A 23,447-nucleotide genomic window follows, 5' to 3' on the forward strand; every position below is an offset into this window, starting at 1 on the left:
TATATATAGGGGATCTGTGAGAAGATATCATACGTTTTGTATCGAAAGTGTGGTTCACGTGGGGGGATGGACACATTAGCCCGGGAAAGAGCCAGGTTCCCATAACAAACACCTAATTGGTAACTTTGAAGTGTTACACGTTTAGTCTGGAAGGTGTGGTTCACGTAGGGGGACAGGCACATAAGCACGGGAAAGAGAGGACACATGGTCAGTCTGAAAGGGGTTCACGTGGGGTGGAGTGTGTGGTGTGTGTGCGTGCGTGTATGTGCGTGCGTGCGTGTGTGTGTGTGTGTGTAGGTGTGTGTGTGTGCGTGTAGGTGTGTTTGTGTGTGCGTGTGGTGGTGGTGGTGGATTTGTGGTTGTGTACTATCTGATGAATGAACACAATCTAGGGTCACCCATTCATTTCCTATGGCGGTCATTTTTGACCGGGAACACCACAGGTGTTACAAAGTTGACTAAACAACTCAAAATTCAATGAAAGTAGTGATCAGCAATTGTAAATGTTCAAATGCCTAGTGTGGAGGATATCATAAGCCCTTGAGACAATAAAATGTAAAACACAATATTTATGATTGATCGTTATGGAAATCGGTCAGATTTGACCCGAACACGACACAAAGGTTAAAAAAATGACATGGGACACTTGTGGGCACTTTACATTATAGCAAGAATACCTATAAATGTCCCATATGTTTTGTTAGGGAAAAATACAATACATGGTAGAAAAAATTCGCAAGCACCAGCCAAGACAGGGGAGCCACTCTAAAGCCAAACCCTTAGTGCTGAAAAATGCCTATAAATGTCTCACTCTTAGTGTTATTAAAAAAAAAATGACATGGGACACTTGTAGGCACTTTCGTTATAGCAAGAATGCCTAGAAATGTCCCAATTGTTTTGTTAAGGAAAAATACAGTACATGGTAGAACAAATTCTCAACCACCAGCCAAGCCTGGGGAGCCACTCTAAAGCCCAACCCTGAGTGCCGAAAAATGCCTAGAAATGTCTCACTCTTAGTGTTATTTAAAAAAATGACATGGGACACTTGTAGGCACTTAACATTATATCAAGAATGCCTAGAAATGTCCCAAATGTTTTGTTAGGGAAAAATACAATACATGGTAGAAAAAAATCTCCAGCACCAGCCAAGCCTGGGGAGCCACTCTAAAGCCCAACCCTGAGTGCTGAAAAATGCCTAAAAATGTATCACTCTTCGTGTTATTTAAAAAAAATGACATGGGACACTTGTAGGCTCTTTACATTATAGCAAGAATGCCTATAAATGTCCCAAATGTTTTTTTAGGGAAAAATACAATAAATGTAAGAAAAAATTATCCGGCACCAGCCAAGCCTGGGGAGCCACTCTAAAGCCCAACCCTGAGTGCCGAAAAATGCCTGGAAATGTCTCACTCTTAGTGTTATTAAATTAAATGACATGGGACACTTGTAGGCACTTTACATTATTGCAAGAATGCCTAGAAATGTCCCAAATCTTTTGTTAGGGAAAAAAACAGTATATGGCAGAACAAATTCTCAACCACCAGCCAAGCCCGGGGACCCACTCTAAAGCCCAACCCTGAGTGCTGAAAAAAGCCTAGAAATGTCTCACTCTTTGTGTTAGGTTAAAAAAAATAAAAATACATGGGACTCTTTTAGGCACTTTACAGTGTAGAAAAAATGCCTCGAAATGTTCTACATGTTTTGTTCGGGAAAAATACAATACATTGGAGAAAAAATTCCCCAGCACCGGCAAAGCCCGGCAACCCACTCTGAAGGACCACCCTGAGTGATGAAAAATGCCTAGAAATGTCTCACTCTTTGTGTTAGGTAAAAACAAAACAAAAAACACATGGGACACTTGTAGGGACTTTACATTATATCAAGAAAGCCTAGAAATGGCCCAAATGTTTTGTTTGGGAAAAAAACAATACATGGGAGAAAAAATTCTCCAGCAGCAGCCAAGCCTGGGAAGCCACTCTAAAGCCCTACCCTGAGTGCTGAAAAATGCCTAGAAATGTGTTACTCTTTGTGTTATGTAAAAAAAAAATGACATGGGACAGTTGTAGGCACTTTACAGTATAGCAAGAATGCCTAGAAATGTGCCAAATGTATTCTTAGGGAAAAATGAAATACATGGGAGAAAGAATTCCCCAGCACCAGCCAAGCCCGGGAACCCACTCTGAAGGCCAACCCTGAGTGCTGAAAAATGCCTAGAAATGTCACACTCTTTGTGGTAGGTAAACACAAAACAAAAAATACATGGGACACTTGTAGGCACTTTACATTATAGCAAGAATGCCTAGAAATGTCCCACAAGTTTTGTTAGGGAAAAATACAATACATTGGAGAAAGAATTCCCCAGCACCAGCCAAGCCTGGGAAGCCACTCTAAAGCCCCAACCTGAGTGCTGAAACATGTCTAGAAATGTGTTACTCTTTGTGTTATGTAAAACAATTACATGGGACACTTGTAGGCACTTTATATTATAGCAAGAATGCCTAGAAATGTCCCAAATGTTTTGTTAGGGATAAACACAATACATGGTAGAAAAAAATGTCCAGCACCAGCCAAGCCCGGGGACCCACTCTAAAGCCCCAACCTGAGTGCTGAAAAATGCCTAGAAATTGCTCACTCTTTGTGTTAGGTAAACAAATACATGGGACACTTGTAGGCACTTTACATTATAGCAAGAATGCCTAGAAATGTCCCAAATGTTTTGTTAGGAAAAAATACAGTACATGGGAGAAAAATTTCTCCAGCAGCAGCCAAGCCTGGGAAGCCACTCTAAAGCCACACCTTGACTGGTGAAAAATGGCTAGAAATGAGTCACTCTTTGAGTTATGTTTAAAAAAATTACATGGGACACTTGTAGGCACTTTACATTATAGCAAGAATGCCTAGAAATGTCCCAAATGTTTTGTTAGGGATTAACACAACACATGGTAGAAAAAAATCTCCAGCACCAGCCAAGCCCGGGGACCCACTCTAAAGCCCAACCCTGAGTGCTGAAAAATGCCTAGAAATGTCTCACTCTTTGTGTTAGGTTAAAAAAAATAAAAATACCTGGGACTCTTTTAGGTACTTTACAGTGTAGCAAAAATGCCTAGAAATTTCCCAAATGTTTTGTTAGGGATAAACACAATACATGGTAGAAAAATTCTCCAGCACCAGCCAAGCCCGGGGACCCACTATAAAGCCCAACCCTGAATGCTGAAAAATGCCTAGAAATTTCTCACTCTTTGTGTTAGGTAAACAAATACATGGGACACTTGTAGTTACTTTACAGTGTAGCAAAAATGCCTCGAAATGTCCCACACGTTTTAGAAAGGAAAAATACAATACATTGGAGAAAAAATTCTCCAGCACCAGCCAAGCCCGGGAACCCACTCTAAAGCCCCACCCTGAGTGCTAAAAAAATGCCTAGAAATGTCTCACTCTTTGTGTTAGGTAAAAACAAAACAAAAAATACATGGGACACTTGTAGGCACTTTACATTATAGCAAGAATGCCTAGAAATGTCCCAAATGTTTTGTTAGGGAAAAATACAATACATGGGAGAAAAATTTCTCCAGCAGCAGCCAAGCCTGGGAAGCCACTCTAAAGCCACACCTTGACTGGTGAAAAATGGCTAGAAATGACTCAATCTTTGAGTTATGTTTTAAAAAATTACATGGGACACTTTTAGTCACTTTACATTATAGCAAGAATGCCTAGAAATGTCCCAAATGTTTTGTTAGGGAAAAATACAATACATGGGAGAAAAATTTCTCCAGCAGCAGCCAAGCCTGGGAAGCCACTCTAAAGCCCTACCCTGAGTGCTGAAAAATGCCTAGAAATGTGTTACTCTTTGTGTTATGTAAAAAAAAATGACATGGGACAGTTGTAGGCACTTTACAGTATAGCAAGAATGCCTAGAAATGTCTCACTCTTTGTTTAAGGTAAACAAAATGTAAATACATGGGACACTTGTAGGCACTTTACAGTGTAGAAAAAATGCCTCGAAATGTCCCACACGTTTTACAAGGGAAAAATACAATACATTGGAGAAAAAATTCTCCAGCACCAGCCAAGCCCGGGAACCCACTCTGAAGGCCCACCCTGAGTGATGAAAAATGCCTAGAAATGTCTCACTCTTTGTGTTAGGTAAAAGCAAAACAAAAAATACATGGGACATTTGTAGGCACTTTATATTATAGCAAGAATGCCTAGAAATGTCCCAAATGTTTTGTTAGGGAAAAATACAATACATGGGAGAAAAAATTCCCCAGCAGCAGCCAAGCCTGGCAAGCCACTTTAAATCCCCACCCTGAGTGCTGAAACATGCCTAGAAATGTGTTTCTGTTTGTGTTATTTTAAAAAAATGACATGGGACACTTGTCGGCACTTTACATTAGAGCAAGAATGCCTAATATGTCCCAAATGTTTTGTTAGGGAAAAATACAATACATGGTAGAACAAATTCTCCAGCACCAGCCAAGCCCCTTGACCCACTCTAAAGCCCAACCCTGAGTGCTGAAAAATGCCTAGAAATGTCTCACTCTTTGTGTTAGGTAAACACAAAACAAAAAAATACATGGGACACTTTTAGGCACTTTACAGTGTAGCAAGAATGCCTAGAAATGTCCCAAATGTTTTGTTAGGGATAAACACAATACATGGTAGAAAAAATTCTCCAGCACCAGCCAAGCCCGGGGAACCAAACTCTAAAGCCCCACCCTGAGTGCTGAAAAATGACTAGAAATGTCTCACTCTTTGTGTTATGTAAAAAAATTACATGGGACATTTGTAGGCACTTTACATTATAGCGAGAATGTCTAGAAATGACCCAAATGTTTTGTTAGGGAAAAATACAATAAATGGTAGAAAAAATTCTCCAGCACCAGCCAAGCCTGTGGAGCCACTCTAAAGCCCATCCCTTAGTGCTGAAAAATGCCTAGAAATGTCTCACTCTTTGTGTTATGTAAAAAAAATGACATGGGACAGTTGTAGGCACTTTACATCATAGCAAGAATGCCTAGAAATGTCCCAAAAGTTGTGTTAGGGATAAACACAATACATGGTAGAAAAAATTCTCCAGCACCAGCCAAGCCCGGGGACCCACTCTAAAGCCCAACCCAGAGTGCTGAAAAATGCCTAGAAATGTCTCACTCTTTATGTTAGGTTAAAAAAAATAAAAATACATGGGACACTTGTAGGCGCTTTACAGTGTAGCAAAAATGCCTCGAAATGTTCTACATGTTTTGTTCGGGAAAAATACAATACATTGGAGAAAAAATTCCCCAGCACCGGCAAAGCCCGGCAACCCACTCTGAAGGACCACCCTGAGTGATGAAAAATGCCTAGAAATGTCTCACTCTTTGTGTTAGGTAAAAACAAAACAAAAAACACATGGGACACTTGTAGGGACTTTACATTATATCAAGAAAGCCTAGAAATGTCCCAAATGTCTTGTTAGGGAAAAATACAATACATTGGACAAAAAATTCCCCAGCACCAGCAAAGCCCGGCAAGCCACTCTGAAGGACCACCCTGAGTGATGAAAAATGCCTAGAAATGTCTCACTCTTTGTGTTATGTAAAAAAATACATGGGAAACTTGTAGGCACTTTATATTTTAGCAAGAATGCATAGAAATGTCCCAAATGTTTTGTTAGGGATTAACTAAATACATGGTAGAAAAAATTCTCCAGCACCAGCCAAGCCCGGGGACCCACTGTAAAGTCCCACCCTGAGTGCTGAAAAATGCCTAGAAATATCTCACTCTTTGTGTTATGTAAAACAATTACATGGGACACTTGTAGGCACTTTATATTATAGCAAGAATGCCTAGAAATGTCCCAAATGTTTTGTTAGGGATAAATACCATTCATGGTAGAAAAAAATCTCCAGCACCAGCCATGCCCGGGGACCCACTCTAAAGCCCAACCCTGATAGCTGAAAAATGCCTAGAAATGTCTCACCCTTTGTGTTAAGTTAAAAAAAATAAAAATACATGGGACACTTGTAGGCACTTTACAGTGTAGCAAAAATGCCTCAAAATGTCCCACATGATTTGGTAGGGAAAAATACAATATATTGGAGAAAGAATTCCCCAGCACAAGCCAAGCCCGGGAACCCACTCTGAAGGCCCACCCTGATTGATGAAAAATGCCTAGAAATGTCTCACTCTTTGTGTCAGGTAAAAACCAAACAAAAAATACATGGGACACTTGTAGGCACTTTACATCATAGCAAGAATGCCTAGAAATGTCCCAAATGTTTTGTTAGGGATAAACACAATAAATGGTAGAAAAAATTCTCCAGCACCAGCCAAGCCCGGGGACCCACTCTAAAGCCCAACCCTGAGTACTGAAAAATGCCTAGAAATGTCTCACTCTTTGTGTTAGGTTAAAAAAAATAAAAATACATGGGACACTTGTAGGCACTTTACATTATAGTAAGAATGCCTAGAAATGTCTCACTCTTTGTGTTATGTAAAAAAATACATGGGACACTTGCAGGCACTTTATATTATAGCAAGAATGCCTAGAAATGTCCCAAATGTTTTATTAGGGATAAATACCATTCATGGTAGAAAAAAATCTCCAGCACCAGCCATGCCCGGGGACCCACTCTAAAGCCCAACCCTGAGTACTGAAAAATGCCTAGAAATGTCTGACCCTTTGTGTTAAGTTAAAAAAAATAAAAATACATGGGACACTTCTAGGCACTTTACAGTGTTGCAAAAATGCCTCGAAATGTCCCACACGTTTTACAATGGAAAAATACAATACATTGGAGAAACATTTCTCCAGCACCAGCCAAGCCCGGGAACCCACTCTGAATGCCCACCCTGAGTGATGAAAAATGCCTAGAAATGTCTCACTTTTTGTGTTAGGTAAACACAAAGCAAAAAAATTACATGGGACACTTTTAGGCACTTTACAGTGTAGCAAAAATGCCTCGAAATGTCCCACACATTTTGTTAGGCAAAAATACAATACATGGGAGAAAAAATTCTCCAGCAGCAGCCAAGCCTGGGAAGCCACTTTAAAGCCCCACGCTGACTGGTGAAGAATGCCTAGAAATGTCTCACTCTTTGTGTTATGTAAAAAACTTACATGGGACACATGTAGGCACTTTACATTATAGGAAGGATGCCTAGAAATGTCCCAAATGTTTTGTTAGGGATAAATACAATAAATTGTAGAAAAAAATCTCCAGCACCAGCCAAGCCCGGGGACCCACTCTAAAGCCCAACCCTGAGTGCTGAAAAATGCCTAGAAATGTCTCACTGTTTGTGTTATGTAAAACAATTACATGGGACACTTGTAGGCACTTTACATTATAGCAAGAATGCCTAGAAATGTCCCAAATGTTTTGTTAGGGATAAATAACATTCATGGTAGAAAAAAATCTCCAGCACCAGCCAAGACCGGGGACCCACTCTAAAGCCCAACCCTGAGTGCTGAAAAATGCCTAGAAATGTCTGACCCTTTGTGTTAAGTTAAAAAAAATAAAAATACATGGGGCACTTGTAGGCACTTTACAGTGTTGCAAAAATGCCTCGAAATGTCCCACACGTTTTACAGAGGAAAAATACAATACATTGGAGAAACATTTCTCCAGCACCAGCCAAGCCCGGGAACCCATTCTGAAGGCCCACCCTGAGTGATGAAAAAAATGCCTAGAAATGTCTCACTCTTTGTGTTAGGTAAAAACAAAAAATACATGGGACACTTGTAGGCACTTTACAGTATAGCAAGAATGCCTAGAAATGTCCCAAATGTTTTCTTAGGGAAAAATGAAATACATGGGAGAAAAAATTCACCAGCAGCAGCCAAGCCTGGGAAGCCACTCTAAAGCCCAACCCAGAGTGCTGAAAAATGCCTAGAAATGTCTCACTCTTTATGTTAGGTTAAAAAAAATAAAAATACATGGGACACTTGTAGGCACTTTACAGTGTAGCAAAAATGCCTCAAAATGTCCCACACATTTTGTTAGGCAAAAATACAATACATTGGAGAAAAAATTCCCCAGCACCAGCCAAGCCAGGGAACCCACTCTGAATGCCCACCCTGAGTTCTGAAAAATGCCTAGAAATGTCTCACTCTTTGTGTTAGGTTAAAAAAATAAAAATACATGGGACACTTGTAGGCACTTTACAGTGTAGCAAAATTGCCTCGAAATGTCCCACACGTTTTGTTAGGGAAAAATACAATACATGGGAGAACAAATTCTCCAGCACCAGCCAAGCCCGGGAACCTACTCTGAAGGCCCACCCTGAGTGATGAAAAATGCCTAGAAATGTCTCACTTTTTGTGTTAGGTAAAAACAAAACAAAAATGCATGGGACACTTGTAGGCACTTTATATTATAGCAAGAATGCCTAGAAATGTCCCAAATGTTTTGTTGGGGATAAATAACATTCATGGTAGAAAAAAATCTCCAGCACCAGCCATGCCCGGGGACCCACTCTAAAGCCCAACCCTGAGTGCTGAAAAATGCCTAGAAATGTCTCACTCTTTGTGTTAGGTAAAAACAAAACAAAAAATGCAAGGGACACTTGTAGGCACTTTATATTATAGCAAGAATGCCTAGAAATGTCCCAAATGTTTTGTTAGGGATAAATAACATTCATGGTAGAAAAAAATCTCCAGCACCAGCAAAGCCCGGGGACCCACTCTAAAGCCCAACCCTGAGTGCTGAAAAATGCCTAGAAATGTCTCACTCTTTGTGTTAGGTTAAAAAAAATTAAAATACATGGGACACTTGTAGGCACTTTACATTATATCAAGAATGCCTAGAAATGTCCCAAATGTTTTGTTAGGGAAAAATACAATAAATGGTAGAAAAAATTCTCCAGCACCAGCCAAGCCTGTGGTGCCACTCTAAAGCCCATCCCTTAGTGCTGAAAAATGCCTAGAAATGTCTCACTCTTTGTGTTATGTAAAAAAATTACATGGGACACTTGAAGGCACTTTACAGTATAGCAAGAATGCCTAGAAATGTCCCAAATGTTTTCTTAGGGAAAAATGAAATACATGGGAGAAAAAATTCACCAGCAGCAGCCAAACCTGGTAAGCCACTCTAAAGCCCCACCCTGAGTGCTGAAAAATGCCTAGAAATGTGTTACTCTTTGTGTTATGTAAAAAAATACATGGGATACTTGTAGGTACTTTACATTATAGCAAGAATGCCTAGACATGTCCCAAATGTTTTGTTAGGGAAAAATAGAATACATGGGAGAAAAATTTCTCCAGCAGCAGCCAAGCCTGGGAAGCCACTCTAAAGCCACAACTTGACTGGTGAAAAATGGCTAGAAATGACTCACTCTTTGAGTTATGTTTAAAAAAATTACATGGGACACTTGTAGGCACTTTACATTATAGCAAGAATGCCTAGAAATGTCCCAAATGTTTTGTTAGGGAAAAATACAATACATGCGAGAAAAATTTCTCCAGCAGCAGCCAAGCCCGGGGACCCACTCTAAAGCCTAACCCTGAGTGCTGAAAAATGCCTAGAAATGTCTCACTCTTTGTGTTAGGTTAAAAAAAATTAAAATACATGGGACACTTGTAGGCACTTTACATTATATCAAGAATGCCTAGAAATGTCCCAAACGTTTTGTTAGGGATAAACACAATACATGGTAGAAAAAAATGTCCAGCACCAGCCAAGCCCGGGGACCCACTCTAAAGCCCCAACCTGAGTGCTGAAAAATGCCTAGAAATTGCTCACTCTTTGTGTTAGGTAAACAAATACATGGGACACTTGTAGGCACTTTACATTATAGCAAGAATGCCTAGAAATGTCCCAAATGTTTTGTTAGGGATAAATAACATTCATGGTAGAAAAAAATCTCCAGCACCAGCCAAGCCTGGGGACCCACTCTAAAGCCCAACCCTGAGTGCTGAAAAATGCCTCGAAATGTTCTACATGTTTTGTTAGGGAAAAATACAATACATGGGAGAAAAAATTCTCCAGCAGCAGCCAAGCCTGGGAAGCCACTCTAAGGCCCCACCCTGAGTGGTGAAAAATGCCTAGAAATGTCTCACTCTTTGTGTTATGTAAAAAAATTACATGGGACACTTGAAGGCACTTTACAGTATAGCAAGAATGCCTAGAAATGTCCCAAATGTTTTGTTAGGGAAAAATACAATACATGCGAGAAAAATTTCTCCAGCAGCAGCCAAGCCCGGGGACCCACTCTAAAGCCTAACCCTGAGTGCTGAAAAATGCCTAGAAATGTCTCACTCTTTGTGTTAGGTTAAAAAAAATTAAAATACATGGGACACTTGTAGGCACTTTACATTATATCAAGAATGCCTAGAAATGTCCCAAATGTTTTGTTAGGGAAAAATACAATAAATGGTAGAAAAAATTCTCCAGCACCAGCCAAGCCTGTGGTGCCACTCTAAAGCCCATCCCTTAGTGCTGAAAAATGCCTAGAAATGTCTCACTCTTTGTGTTATGTAAAAAAATTACATGGGACACTTGAAGGCACTTTACAGTATAGCAAGAATGCCTAGAAATGTCCCAAATGTTTTCTTAGGGAAAAATGAAATACATGGGAGAAAAAATTCACCAGCAGCAGCCAAACCTGGTAAGCCACTCTAAAGCCCCACCCTGAGTGCTGAAAAATGCCTAGAAATGTGTTACTCTTTGTGTTATGTAAAAAAATACATGGGACACTTGTAGGCACTTTATATTATAGCAAGAATGCCTAGAAATGTCCCAAATGTTTTGTTAGGGATAAACACAATACATGGTAGAAAAAATTCTCCAGCACCAGCAAAGCCCGGGGAACCAAATTCTAAAGCCCCACCCTGAGTGCTGAAAAATGCCTAGAAATGTCTCACTCTTTGTGTTATGTAAAAAAATTACATGGGACACTTGTAGGCACTTTACAGTGTAGCAAAAATGCCTCGAAATGTCCCACACGTTTTGTTAGGGAAAAATACAATACATTGGAGAAAGAATTCCCCAGCACCAGCCAAGCCCGGGAACCCACTCTGAAGGCCAACCCTGAGTGCTGAAAAATGCCTAGAAATGTCACACTCTTTGTGTTAAGTAAACACAAAACAAAAAATACATGGGACACTTGTAGGCACTTTATATTATAGCAAGAATGCCTAGAAATGTCCCAAACGTTTTGTTAGGGATAAACACAATACATGGTAGAAAAAAATGTCCAGCACCAGCCAAGCCCGGGGACCCACTCTAAAGCCCCAACCTGAGTGCTGAAAAATGCCTAGAAATTGCTCACTCTTTGTGTTAGGTAAACAAATACATGGGACACTTGTAGGCACTTTACATTATAGCAAGAATGCCTAGAAATGTCCCAAATGTTTTGTTAGGAAAAAATACAGTACATGGGAGAAAAATTTCTCCAGCAGCAGCCAAGCCTGGGAAGCCACTCTAAAGCCACACCTTGACTGGTGAAAAATGGCTAGAAATGAGTCACTCTTTGAGTTATGTTTAAAAAAATTACATGGGACACATGTAGGCACTTTACATTATAGGTCGGATGCCTAGAAATGTCCCAAATGTTTTGTTAGGGATAAATACAATAAATTGTAGAAAAAAATCTCCAGCACCAGCCAAGCCCGGGGACCCACTCTAAAGCCCAACCCTGACTGCTGAAAAATTGCTAGAAATGTCTCACTCTTTGTGTTATGTAAAACAATACATGGGACACTTGTAGGCACTTTACATTATAGCAAAAAATGCCTAGAAATGTCTCACTCTTTGTGTTAGGTAAAAACAAAAAATACATGGGACACTTGTAGGCACTTTACATTATACCGAGAATGTCTAGAAATGACCCAAATGTTTTGTTAGGGAAAAATACAATAAATGGTAGAAAAAATTCTCCAGCACCAGCCAAGCCTGTGGAGCCACTCTAAAACCCCTCCCTTAGTGCTGAAAAATGCCTAGAAATGTCTCACTCTTTGTGTTATGTAAACAAATTACATGGGACACTTGTAGGCACTTTACAGTATAGCAAGAATGCCTAGAAATGTCCCAAATGTTTTCTTAGGGAAAAATGAAATACATGGGAGAAAAAATTCACCAGCAGCAGCCAAGCCTGGGAAGCCACTCTAAAGCCCAACCCAGAGTGCTGAAAAATGCCTAGAAATGTCTCACTCTTTATGTTAGGTTAAAAAAAATAAAAATACATGGGACACTTGTAGGCGCTTTACAGTGTAGCAAAAATGCCTCGAAATGTTCTACATGTTTTGTTAGGGAAAAATACAATACATGAGAGAAAAAATTCTCCAGCAGCAGCCAAGCCTGGGAAGCCACTCTAAGGCCCCACCCTGAGTGGTGAAAAATGCCTAGAAATGTCTCACTCTTTGTGTTATGTAAAAAAATTACATGGGACACTTGTAGGCACTTTACATTATAGCAAGAATGCCTAGAAATGTCCCAAACGTTTTGTTAGGGATAAACACAATACATGGTAGAAAAAAATGTCCAGCACCAGCCAAGCCCGGGGACCCACTCTAAAGCCCCAACCTGAGTGCTGAAAAATGCCTAGAAATTGCTCACTCTTTGTGTTAGGTAAACAAATACATGGGACACTTGTAGGCACTTTACATTATAGCAAGAATGCCTAGAAATGTCCCAAATGTTTTGTTAGGGATAAATAACATTCATGGTAGAAAAATATCTCCAGCACCAGCCAAGCCTGGGGACCCACTCTAAAGCCCAACCCTGAGTGCTGAAAAATGCCTCGAAATGTTCTACATGTTTTGTTAGGGAAAAATACAATACATGGGAGAAAAAATTCTCCAGCAGCAGCCAAGCCTGGGAAGCCACTCTAAGGCCCCACCCTGAGTGGTGAAAAATGCCTAGAAATGTCTCACTCTTTGTGTTATGTAAAAAAATTACATGGGACACTTGAAGGCACTTTACAGTATAGCAAGAATGCCTAGAAATGTCCCAAATGTTTTGTTAGGGAAAAATACAATACATGCGAGAAAAATTTCTCCAGCAGCAGCCAAGCCCGGGGACCCACTCTAAAGCCTAACCCTGAGTGCTGAAAAATGCCTAGAAATGTCTCACTCTTTGTGTTAGGTTAAAAAAAATTAAAATACATGGGACACTTGTAGGCACTTTACATTATATCAAGAATGCCTAGAAATGTCCCAAATGTTTTGTTAGGGAAAAATACAATAAATGGTAGAAAAAATTCTCCAGCACCAGCCAAGCCTGTGGTGCCACTCTAAAGCCCATCCCTTAGTGCTGAAAAATGCCTAGAAATGTCTCACTCTTTGTGTTATGTAAAAAAATTACATGGGACACTTGAAGGCACTTTACAGTATAGCAAGAATGCCTAGAAATGTCCCAAATGTTTTCTTAGGGAAAAATGAAATACATGGGAGAAAAAATTCACCAGCAGCAGCCAAACCTGGTAAGCCACTCTAAAGCCCCACCCTGAGTGCTGAAAAATGCCTAGAAATGTGTTACTCTTTGTGTTATGTAAAAAAATAAAACATGGGATACTTGTAGGTACTTTACATTATAGCAAGAATGCCTAGACATGTCCCAAATGTTTTGTTAGGGAAAAATAGAATACATGGGAGAAAAATTTCTCCAGCAGCAGCCAAGCCTGGGAAGCCACTCTAAAGCCACAACTTGACTGGTGAAAAATGGCTAGAAATGACTCACTCTTTGAGTTATGTTTAAAAAAATTACATGGGACACTTGTAGGCACTTTACATTATAGCAAGAATGCCTAGAAATGTCCCAAATGTTTTGTTAGGGAAAAATACAATACATGCGAGAAAAATTTCTCCAGCAGCAGCCAAGCCCGGGGACCCACTCTAAAGCCTAACCCTGAGTGCTGAAAAATGCCTAGAAATGTCTCACTCTTTGTGTTAGGTTAAAAAAAATTAAAATACATGGGACACTTGTAGGCACTTTACATTATATCAAGAATGCCTAGAAATGTCCCAAACGTTTTGTTAGGGATAAACACAATACATGGTAGAAAAAAATGTCCAGCACCAGCCAAGCCCGGGGACCCACTCTAAAGCCCCAACCTGAGTGCTGAAAAATGCCTAGAAATTGCTCACTCTTTGTGTTAGGTAAACAAATACATGGGACACTTGTAGGCACTTTACATTATAGCAAGAATGCCTAGAAATGTCCCAAATGTTTTGTTAGGGATAAATAACATTCATGGTAGAAAAAAATCTCCAGCACCAGCCAAGCCTGGGGACCCACTCTAAAGCCCAACCCTGAGTGCTGAAAAATGCCTCGAAATGTTCTACATGTTTTGTTAGGGAAAAATACAATACATGGGAGAAAAAATTCTCCAGCAGCAGCCAAGCCTGGGAAGCCACTCTAAGGCCCCACCCTGAGTGGTGAAAAATGCCTAGAAATGTCTCACTCTTTGTGTTATGTAAAAAAATTACATGGGACACTTGAAGGCACTTTACAGTATAGCAAGAATGCCTAGAAATGTCCCAAATGTTTTGTTAGGGAAAAATACAATACATGCGAGAAAAATTTCTACAGCAGCAGCCAAGCCCGGGGACCCACTCTAAAGCCTAACCCTGAGTGCTGAAAAATGCCTAGAAATGTCTCACTCTTTGTGTTAGGTTAAAAAAAATTAAAATACATGGGACACTTGTAGGCACTTTACATTATATCAAGAATGCCTAGAAATGTCCCAAATGTTTTGTTAGGGAAAAATACAATAAATGGTAGAAAAAATTCTCCAGCACCAGCCAAGCCTGTGGTGCCACTCTAAAGCCCATCCCTTAGTGCTGAAAAATGCCTAGAAATGTCTCACTCTTTGTGTTATGTAAAAAAATTACATGGGACACTTGAAGGCACTTTACAGTATAGCAAGAATACCTAGAAATGTCCCAAATGTTTTCTTAGGGAAAAATGAAATACATGGGAGAAAAAATTCACCAGCAGCAGCCAAACCTGGTAAGCCACTCTAAAGCCCCACCCTGAGTGCTGAAAAATGCCTAGAAATGTGTTACTCTTTGTGTTATGTAAAAAAATACATGGGACACTTGTAGGCACTTTATATTATAACAAGAATGCCTAGAAATGTCCCAAATGTTTTGTTAGGGATAAACACAATACATGGTAGAAAAAATTCTCCAGCACCAGCAAAGCCCGGGGAACCAAATTCTAAAGCCCCACCCTGAGTGCTGAAAAATGCCTAGAAATGTCTCACTCTTTGTGTTATGTAAAAAAATTACATGGGACACTTGTAGGCACTTTACAGTGTAGCAAAAATGCCTCGAAATGTCCCACACGTTTTGTTAGGGAAAAGTACAATACATTGGAGAAAGAATTCCCCAGCACCAGCCAAGCCCGGGAACCCACTCTGAAGGCCAACCCTGAGTGCTGAAAAATGCCTAGAAATGTCACACTCTTTGTGTTAAGTAAACACAAAACAAAAAATACATGGGACACTTGTAGGCACTTTATATTATAGCAAGAATGCCTAGAAATGTCCCAAACGTTTTGTTAGGGATAAACACAATACATGGTAGAAAAAAATGTCCAGCACCAGCCAAGCCCGGGGACCCACTCTAAAGCCCCAACCTGAGTGCTGAAAAATGCCTAGAAATTGCTCACTCTTTGTGTTAGGTAAACAAATACATGGGACACTTGTAGGCACTTTACATTATAGCAAGAATGCCTAGAAATGTCCCAAATGTTTTGTTAGGAAAAAATACAGTACATGGGAGAAAAATTTCTCCAGCAGCAGCCAAGCCTGGGAAGCCACTCTAAAGCCACACCTTGACTGGTGAAAAATGGCTAGAAATGAGTCACTCTTTGAGTTATGTTTAAAAAAATTACATGGGACACATGTAGGCACTTTACATTATAGGTCGGATGCCTAGAAATGTCCCAAATGTTTTGTTAGGGATAAATACAATAAATTGTAGAAAAAAATCTCCAGCACCAGCCAAGCCCGGGGACCCACTCTAAAGCCCAACCCTGACTGCTGAAAAATTGCTAGAAATGTCTCACTCTTTGTGTTATGTAAAACAATACATGGGACACTTGTAGGCACTTTACATTATAGCAAAAAATGCCTAGAAATGTCTCACTCTTTGTGTTAGGTAAAAACAAAAAATACATGGGACACTTGTAGGCACTTTACATTATAGCGAGAATGTCTAGAAATGACCCAAATGTTTTGTTAGGGAAAAATACAATAAATGGTAGAAAAAATTCTCCAGCACCAGCCAAGCCTGTGGAGCCACTCTAAAACCCCTCCCTTAGTGCTGAAAAATGCCTAGAAATGTCTCACTCTTTGTGTTATGTAAACAAATTACATGGGACACTTGTAGGCACTTTACAGTATAGCAAGAATGCCTAGAAATGTCCCAAATGTTTTCTTAGGGAAAAATGAAATACATGGGAGAAAAAATTCACCAGCAGCAGCCAAGCCTGGGAAGCCACTCTAAAGCCAAACCCAGAGTGCTGAAAAATGCCTAGAAATGTCTCACTCTTTATGTTAGGTTAAAAAAAATAAAAATACATGGGACACTTGTAGGCGCTTTACAGTGTAGCAAAAATGCCTCGAAATGTTCTACATGTTTTGTTAGGGAAAAATACAATACATGAGAGAAAAAATTCTCCAGCACCAGCCAAGCCCGGGGACCCACTCTAAAGCCCCAACCTGAGTGCTGAAAAATGCCTAGAAATTGCTCACTCTTTGTGTTAGGTAAACAAATACATGGGACACTTGTAGGCACTTTACATTATAGCAAGAATGCCTAGAAATGTCCCAAATGTTTTGTTAGGGATAAATAACATTCATGGTAGAAAAAAATCTCCAGCACCAGCCAAGCCTGGGGACCCACTCTAAAGCCCAACCCTGAGTGCTGAAAAATGCCTCGAAATGTTCTACATGTTTTGTTAGGGAAAAATACAATACATGGGAGAAAAAATTCTCCAGCAGCAGCCAAGCCTGGGAAGCCACTCTAAGGCCCCACCCTGAGTGGTGAAAAATGCCTAGAAATGTCTCACTCTTTGTGTTATGTAAAAAAATTACATGGGACACTTGAAGGCACTTTACAGTATAGCAAGAATGCCTAGAAATGTCCCAAATGTTTTGTTAGGGAAAAATACAATACATGCGAGAAAAATTTCTCCAGCAGCAGCCAAGCCCGGGGACCCACTCTAAAGCCTAACCCTGAGTGCTGAAAAATGCCTAGAAATGTCTCTGCCTTTGTGTTAGGTTAAAAAAAATTAAAATACATGGGACACTTGTAGGCACTTTACAGTGTAGCAAAAATGCCTCGAAATGTCCCACATGTTTTTTTAGGGAAAAATACAATACATTGGAGAAAAAATTCCCCAGCACAAGCCAAGCCCGGGAACCCACTCTGAAGGCCCACCCTGAGTGATGAAAAATGCCTAGAAATGTCTCACTCTTTGTGTTAGGTAAAAGCAAAACAAAAAATACATGGGACACTTGTAGGCACTTTATATTATAGCAAGAATGCCTAGAAATGTCCCAAATGTTTTGTTAGGGAAAAATACAATACATGGGAGAAAAAATTCTCCAGCAGCAGCCAAGCCTGGCAAGCCACTTTAAATCCCCACCCTGAGTGCTGAAACATGCCTAGAAATGTGTTACTCTTTGTGTTATGTAAAAAAAAATGACATGGGACACTTGTAGGCACTTTACATTAGAGCAAGAATGCCTAATATGTCCCAAATGTTTTGTTAGGGAAAAATACAATACATGGTAGAACAAATTCTCCAGCACCAGCCAAGCCCCTTGACCCACTCTAAAGCCCAACCTTGAGTGCTGAAAAATGCCTAGAAATGTCTCACTCTTTGTGTTAGGTAAACACAAAACAAAAAAATACATGGGACACTTTTAGGCACTTTACAGTGTAGCAAGAATGCCTAGAAATGTCCCAAATGTTTTGTTAGGGATAAACACAATACATGGTAGAAAAAATTCTCCAGCACCAGCCAAGCCTGTGGAGCCACTCTAAAGCCCATCCCTTAGTGCTGAAGAATGCCTAGAAATGTCGCACTCTTTGTGTTATGTAAAAAAACACATGGGACACTTGTAGGCACTTTATATTATAGCAAGAATGCCTAGAAATGTCCCAAATGTTTTGTTAGGGATAAATACCATTCATTGTAGAAAAAAATCTCCAGCACCAGCCAAGCCCGGGATCCCACTCTAGAGCCCAACCCTGAGTTCTGAAAAATGCCTAGAAATGTCTCACTCTTTGTGTTAGGTTAAAAAAATAAAAATACATGGGACACTTGTAGGCACTTTACAGTGTAGCAAAATTGCCTCGAAATGTCCCACACGTTTTGTTAGGGAAAAATACAATACAAGGGAGAACAAATTCTCCAGCACCAGCCAAGCCCGGGAACCTACTCTGAAGGCCCACCCTGAGTGATGAAAAATGCCTAGAAATGTCTCACTTTTTGTGTTAGGTAAAAACAAAACAAAAATGCATGGGACACTTGTAGGCACTTTATATTATAGCAAGAATGCCTAGAAATGTCCCAAATGTTTTGTTGGGGATAAATAACATTCATGGTAGAAAAAAATCACCAGCACCAGCCATGCCCGGGGACCCACTCTAAAGCCCAACCCTGAGTGCTGAAAAATGCCTAGAAATGTCTCACTCTTTGTGTTAGGTAAAAACAAAACAAAAAATGCAAGGGACACTTGTAGGCACTTTATATTATAGCAAGAATGCCTAGAAATGTCCCAAATGTTTTGTTAGGGATAAATAACATTCATGGTAGAAAAAAATGTCCAGCACCAGCAAAGCCCGGGGACCCACTCTAAAGCCCAACCCTGAGTGCTGAAAAATGCCTAGAAATGTCTCACTCTTTGTGTTAGGTTAAAAAAAATAAAAATACATGGGACACTTGTAGGCACTTTACATCATAGCAAGAATGCCTAGAAATGTCCCAAATGTTTTGTTAGGGAAAAATACAATACATGGGAAAAAAATTCTCCAGCACCAGCCAAGCCTGGGAAGCCACTCTAAAGCCCCACCATGAGTGGTGAAAAATGCCTAGAAATGTCTCACTCTTTGTGTTATGTAAAAAAATACATGGGATACTTGTAGGTACTTTACATTATAGCAAGAATGCCTAGAAATGTCCCAAATGTTTTGTTAGGGAAAAATAGAATACATGGGAGAAAAATTTCTCCAGCAGCAGCCAAGCCTGGGAAGCCACTCTAAAGCCACAACTTGACTGGTGAAAAATGGCTAGAAATGACTCACTCTTTGAGTTATGTTTTAAAAAATTACATGGGACACTTGTAGGCACTTTACATTATAGCAAGAATGCCTAGAAATGTCCCAAATGTTTTGTTAGGGAAAAATACAATACATGCGAGAAAAATTTCTCCAGCAGCAGCCAAGCCCGGGGACCCACTCTAAAGCCTAACCCTGAGTGCTGAAAAATGCCTAGAAATGTCTCACTCTTTGTGTTAGGTTAAAAAAAATTAAAATACATGGGACACTTGTAGGCACTTTACAGTGTAGCAAATATGCCTCGAAATGTCCCCGACGTTTTGTTAGGGAAAAATACAATACATTGGAGAAAAAATTCCCCAGCACCAGCCAAGCCTGTGGTGCCACTCTAAAGCCCATCCCTTAGTGCTGAAAAATGCCTAGAAATGTCTCACTCTTTGTGTTATGTAAAAAAATTACATGGGACACTTGAAGGCACTTTACAATATAGCAAGAATGCCTAGAAATGTCCCAAATGTTTTCTTAGGGAAAAATGAAATACATGGGAGAAAAAATTCACCAGCAGCAGCCAAACCTGGTAAGCCACTCTAAAGCCCCACCCTGAGTGATGAAAAATGCCTAGAAATGTGTTACTCTTTGTGTTATGTAAAAAAATACATGGGACACTTGTAGGCACTTTATATTATAGCAAGAATGCCTAGAAATGTCCCAAATGTTTTGTTAGGGATAAACACAATACATGGTAGAAAAAATTCTCCAGCACCAGCAAAGCCCGGGGAACCAAATTCTAAAGCCCCACCCTGAGTGCTGAAAAATGCCTAGAAATGTCTCACTCTTTGTGTTATGTAAAAAAATTACATGGGACACTTGTAGGCACTTTACAGTGTAGCAAAAATGCCTCGAAATGTCACACACGTTCTGTTAGGGAAAAATACAATACATTGGAGAAAGAATTCCCCAGCACCAGCCAAGCCCGGGAACCCACTCTGAAGGCCAACCCTGAGTGCTGAAAAATGCCTAGAAATGTCACACTCTTTGTGTTAGGTAAACACAAAACAAAAAATACATGGGACACTTGTAGGCACTTTACATTATAACAAGAATGCCTAGAAATGTCCCACACGTTTTGTTAGGGAAAAATACAATACATTGGAGAAAGAATTCCCCAGCACCAGCCAAGCCTGGGAAGCCACTCTAAAGCCCCAACCTGAGTGCTGAAACATGTCTAGAAATGTGTTACTCTTTGTGTTATGTAAAACAATTACATGGGACACTTGTAGGCACTTTATATTATAGCAAAAATGCCTAGAAATGTCCCAAATGTTTTGTTAGGGATAAACACAATACATGGTAGAAAAAAATGTCCAGCACCAGCCAAGCCCGGGGACCCACTCTAAAGCCCCAACCTGAGTGCTGAAAAATGCCTAGAAATTGCTCACTCTTTGTGTTAGGTAAACAAATACATGGGACACTTGTAGGCACTTTACATTATAGCAAGAATGCCTAGAAATGTCCCAAATGTTTTGTTAGGAAAAAATACAGTACATGGGAGAAAAATTTCTCCAGCAGCAGCCAAGCCTGGGAAGCCACTCTAAAGCCACACCTTGACTGGTGAAAAATGGCTAGAAATGAGTCACTCTTTGAGTTATGTTTAAAAAAATTACATGGGACACATGTAGGCACTTTATATTATAGCAAGAATGCCTAGAAATGTCCCAAATGTTTTGTTAGGGATAAATACAATAAATTGTAGAAAAAAATCTCCAGCACCAGCCAAGCCCGGGGACCCACTCTAAAGCCCAACCCTGACTGCTGAAAAATTGCTAGAAATGTCTCACTCTTTGTGTTATGTAAAACAATACATGGGACACTTGTAGGCACTTTACATTATAGCAAAAAATGCCTAGAAATGTCTCACTCTTTGTGTTATGTAAACAAATTACATGGGACACTTGTAGGCACTTTACAGTATAGCAAGAATGCCTAGAAATGTCCCAAATGTTTTCTTAGGGAAAAATGAAATACATGGGAGAAAAAATTCACCAGCAGCAGCCAAGCCTGGGAAGCCACTCTAAAGCCCAACCCAGAGTGCTGAAAAATGCCTAGAAATGTCTCACTCTTTATGTTAGGTTAAAAAAAATAAAAATACATGGGACACTTGTAGGCGCTTTACAGTGTAGCAAAAATGCCTCGAAATGTTCTACATGTTTTGTTAGGGAAAAATACAATACATGGGAGAAAAAATTCTCCAGCAGCAGCCAAGCCTGGGAAGCCACTCTAAGGCCCCACCCTGAGTGGTGAAAAATGCCTAGAAATGTCTCACTCTTTGTGTTATGTAAAAAAATTACATGGGACACTTGTAGGCACTTTACATTATAGCAAGAATGCCTAGAAATGTCCCAAATGTTTTGTTAGGGATAAATAACATTCATGGTAGAAAAAAATCTCCAGCACCAGCCAAGCCCGGGGACCCACTCTAAAGCCCAACCCTGAGTGCTGAAAAATGCCTCGAAATGTTCTACATGTTTTGTTAGGGAAAAATACAATACATGGGAGAAAAAATTATCCAGCAGCAGCCAAGCCTGGGAAGCCACTCTAAGGCCCCACCCTGAGTGGTGAAAAATGCCTAGAAATGTCTCACTCTTTGTGTTATGTAAAAAAATTACATGGGACACTTGAAGGCACTTTACAGTATAGCAAGAATGCCTAAAAATGTCCCAAATGTTTTCTTAGGGAAAAATGAAATACATGGGAGAAAAAATTCACCAGCAGCAGCCAAACCTGGTTAGCCACTCTAAAGCCCCACCCTGACTGCTGAAAAATGCCTAGAAATGTGTTACTCTTTGTGTTATGTAAAAAAATGACATGGGACAGTTGTAGGCACTTTACAGTATAGCAAGAATGCCTAGAAATGTGCCAAATGTTTTCTTAGGGAAAAATGAAATACATGGGAGAAAAAATTCACCAGCACCAGCCAAGCCTGGGGAGCCGCTCTAAAGCCCCCACCTGAGTGCTGAAAAAATGCCTAGAAATGTCTCACTCTTTGTTTAAGGTAAACAAAATGTAAATACATGGGACACTTGTAGGCACTTTACAGTGTAGCAAAAATGCCTCGAAATGTCCCACACGTTTTACAAGGGAAAAATACAATACATTGGAGAAAAAATTCTCCAGCACCAGCCAAGCCCGGGAACCCACTCTGAAGGCCCACCCTGAGTGATTAAAAAATGCCTAGAAATGTCTATTTCTTTGTGTTAGGTAAAAACAAAAAATACATGGGACACTTGTTGGCACTTTACATTATAGCGAGAATGTATAGAAATGTCCCAAATGTTTTGTTAGGGAAAAATACAATAAATGGTAGAAAAAATTCTCCAGCACCAGCCAAGCCTGTGGAGCCCACTCTAAAGCCAATCCCTTAGTGCTGAAAAATGCCTAGAAATGTCTCACTCTTTGTGTTATGTAAAAAAATTACATGGGACACTTGCGGGCACTTTACAGTATAGCAAGAATGCCTAGAAATGTCCCAAATGTTTTCTTAGGGAAAAATGAAATACATGGGAGAAAAAATTCACCAGCAGCAGCCAAGCCTGGGAAGCCACTCTAAAGCCCCACCATGACTGGTGAAGAATGCCTAGAAATGTCTCACTCTTTGTGTTATGTAAAAAAATACATGGGACACTTGTAGGCACTTTATATTATAGCAAGAATGCCTAGAAATGTCCCAAATGTTTTGTTAGGGATAAACACAATACATGGTAGTAAAAATTCTCCAGCACCAGCCAAGCCCGGGGACCCACTCTAAAGCCCAACCCAGAGTGCTGAAAAATGCCTAGAAATGTCTCTGCCTTTGTGTTAGGTTAAAAAAAATTAAAATACATGGGACACTTGTAGGCACTTTACAGTGTAGCAAAAATGCCTCGAAATGTCCCACATGTTTTTTTAGGGAAAAATACAATACATGGTAGAACAAATTCTCCAGCACCAGCCAAGCCCCTTGACCCACTCTAAAGCCCAACCCTGAGTGCTGAAAAATGCCTAGAAATGTCTCACTCTTTGTGTTAGGTAAACACAAAACAAAAAAATACATGGGACACTTTTAGGCACTTTACAGTGTAGCAAGAATGCCTAGAAATGTCCCAAATGTTTTGTTAGGGATAAACACAATACATGGGAGAAAAAATTCTCCAGCAGCAGCCAAGCCTGGGAAGCCACTCTAAAGCCCCACCCTGAGTGG

Source organism: Pleuronectes platessa, chromosome 16 (assembly GCF_947347685.1).
Source record: "Pleuronectes platessa chromosome 16, fPlePla1.1, whole genome shotgun sequence".
Taxonomy (NCBI): Eukaryota; Metazoa; Chordata; class Actinopteri; order Pleuronectiformes; family Pleuronectidae; genus Pleuronectes; species Pleuronectes platessa.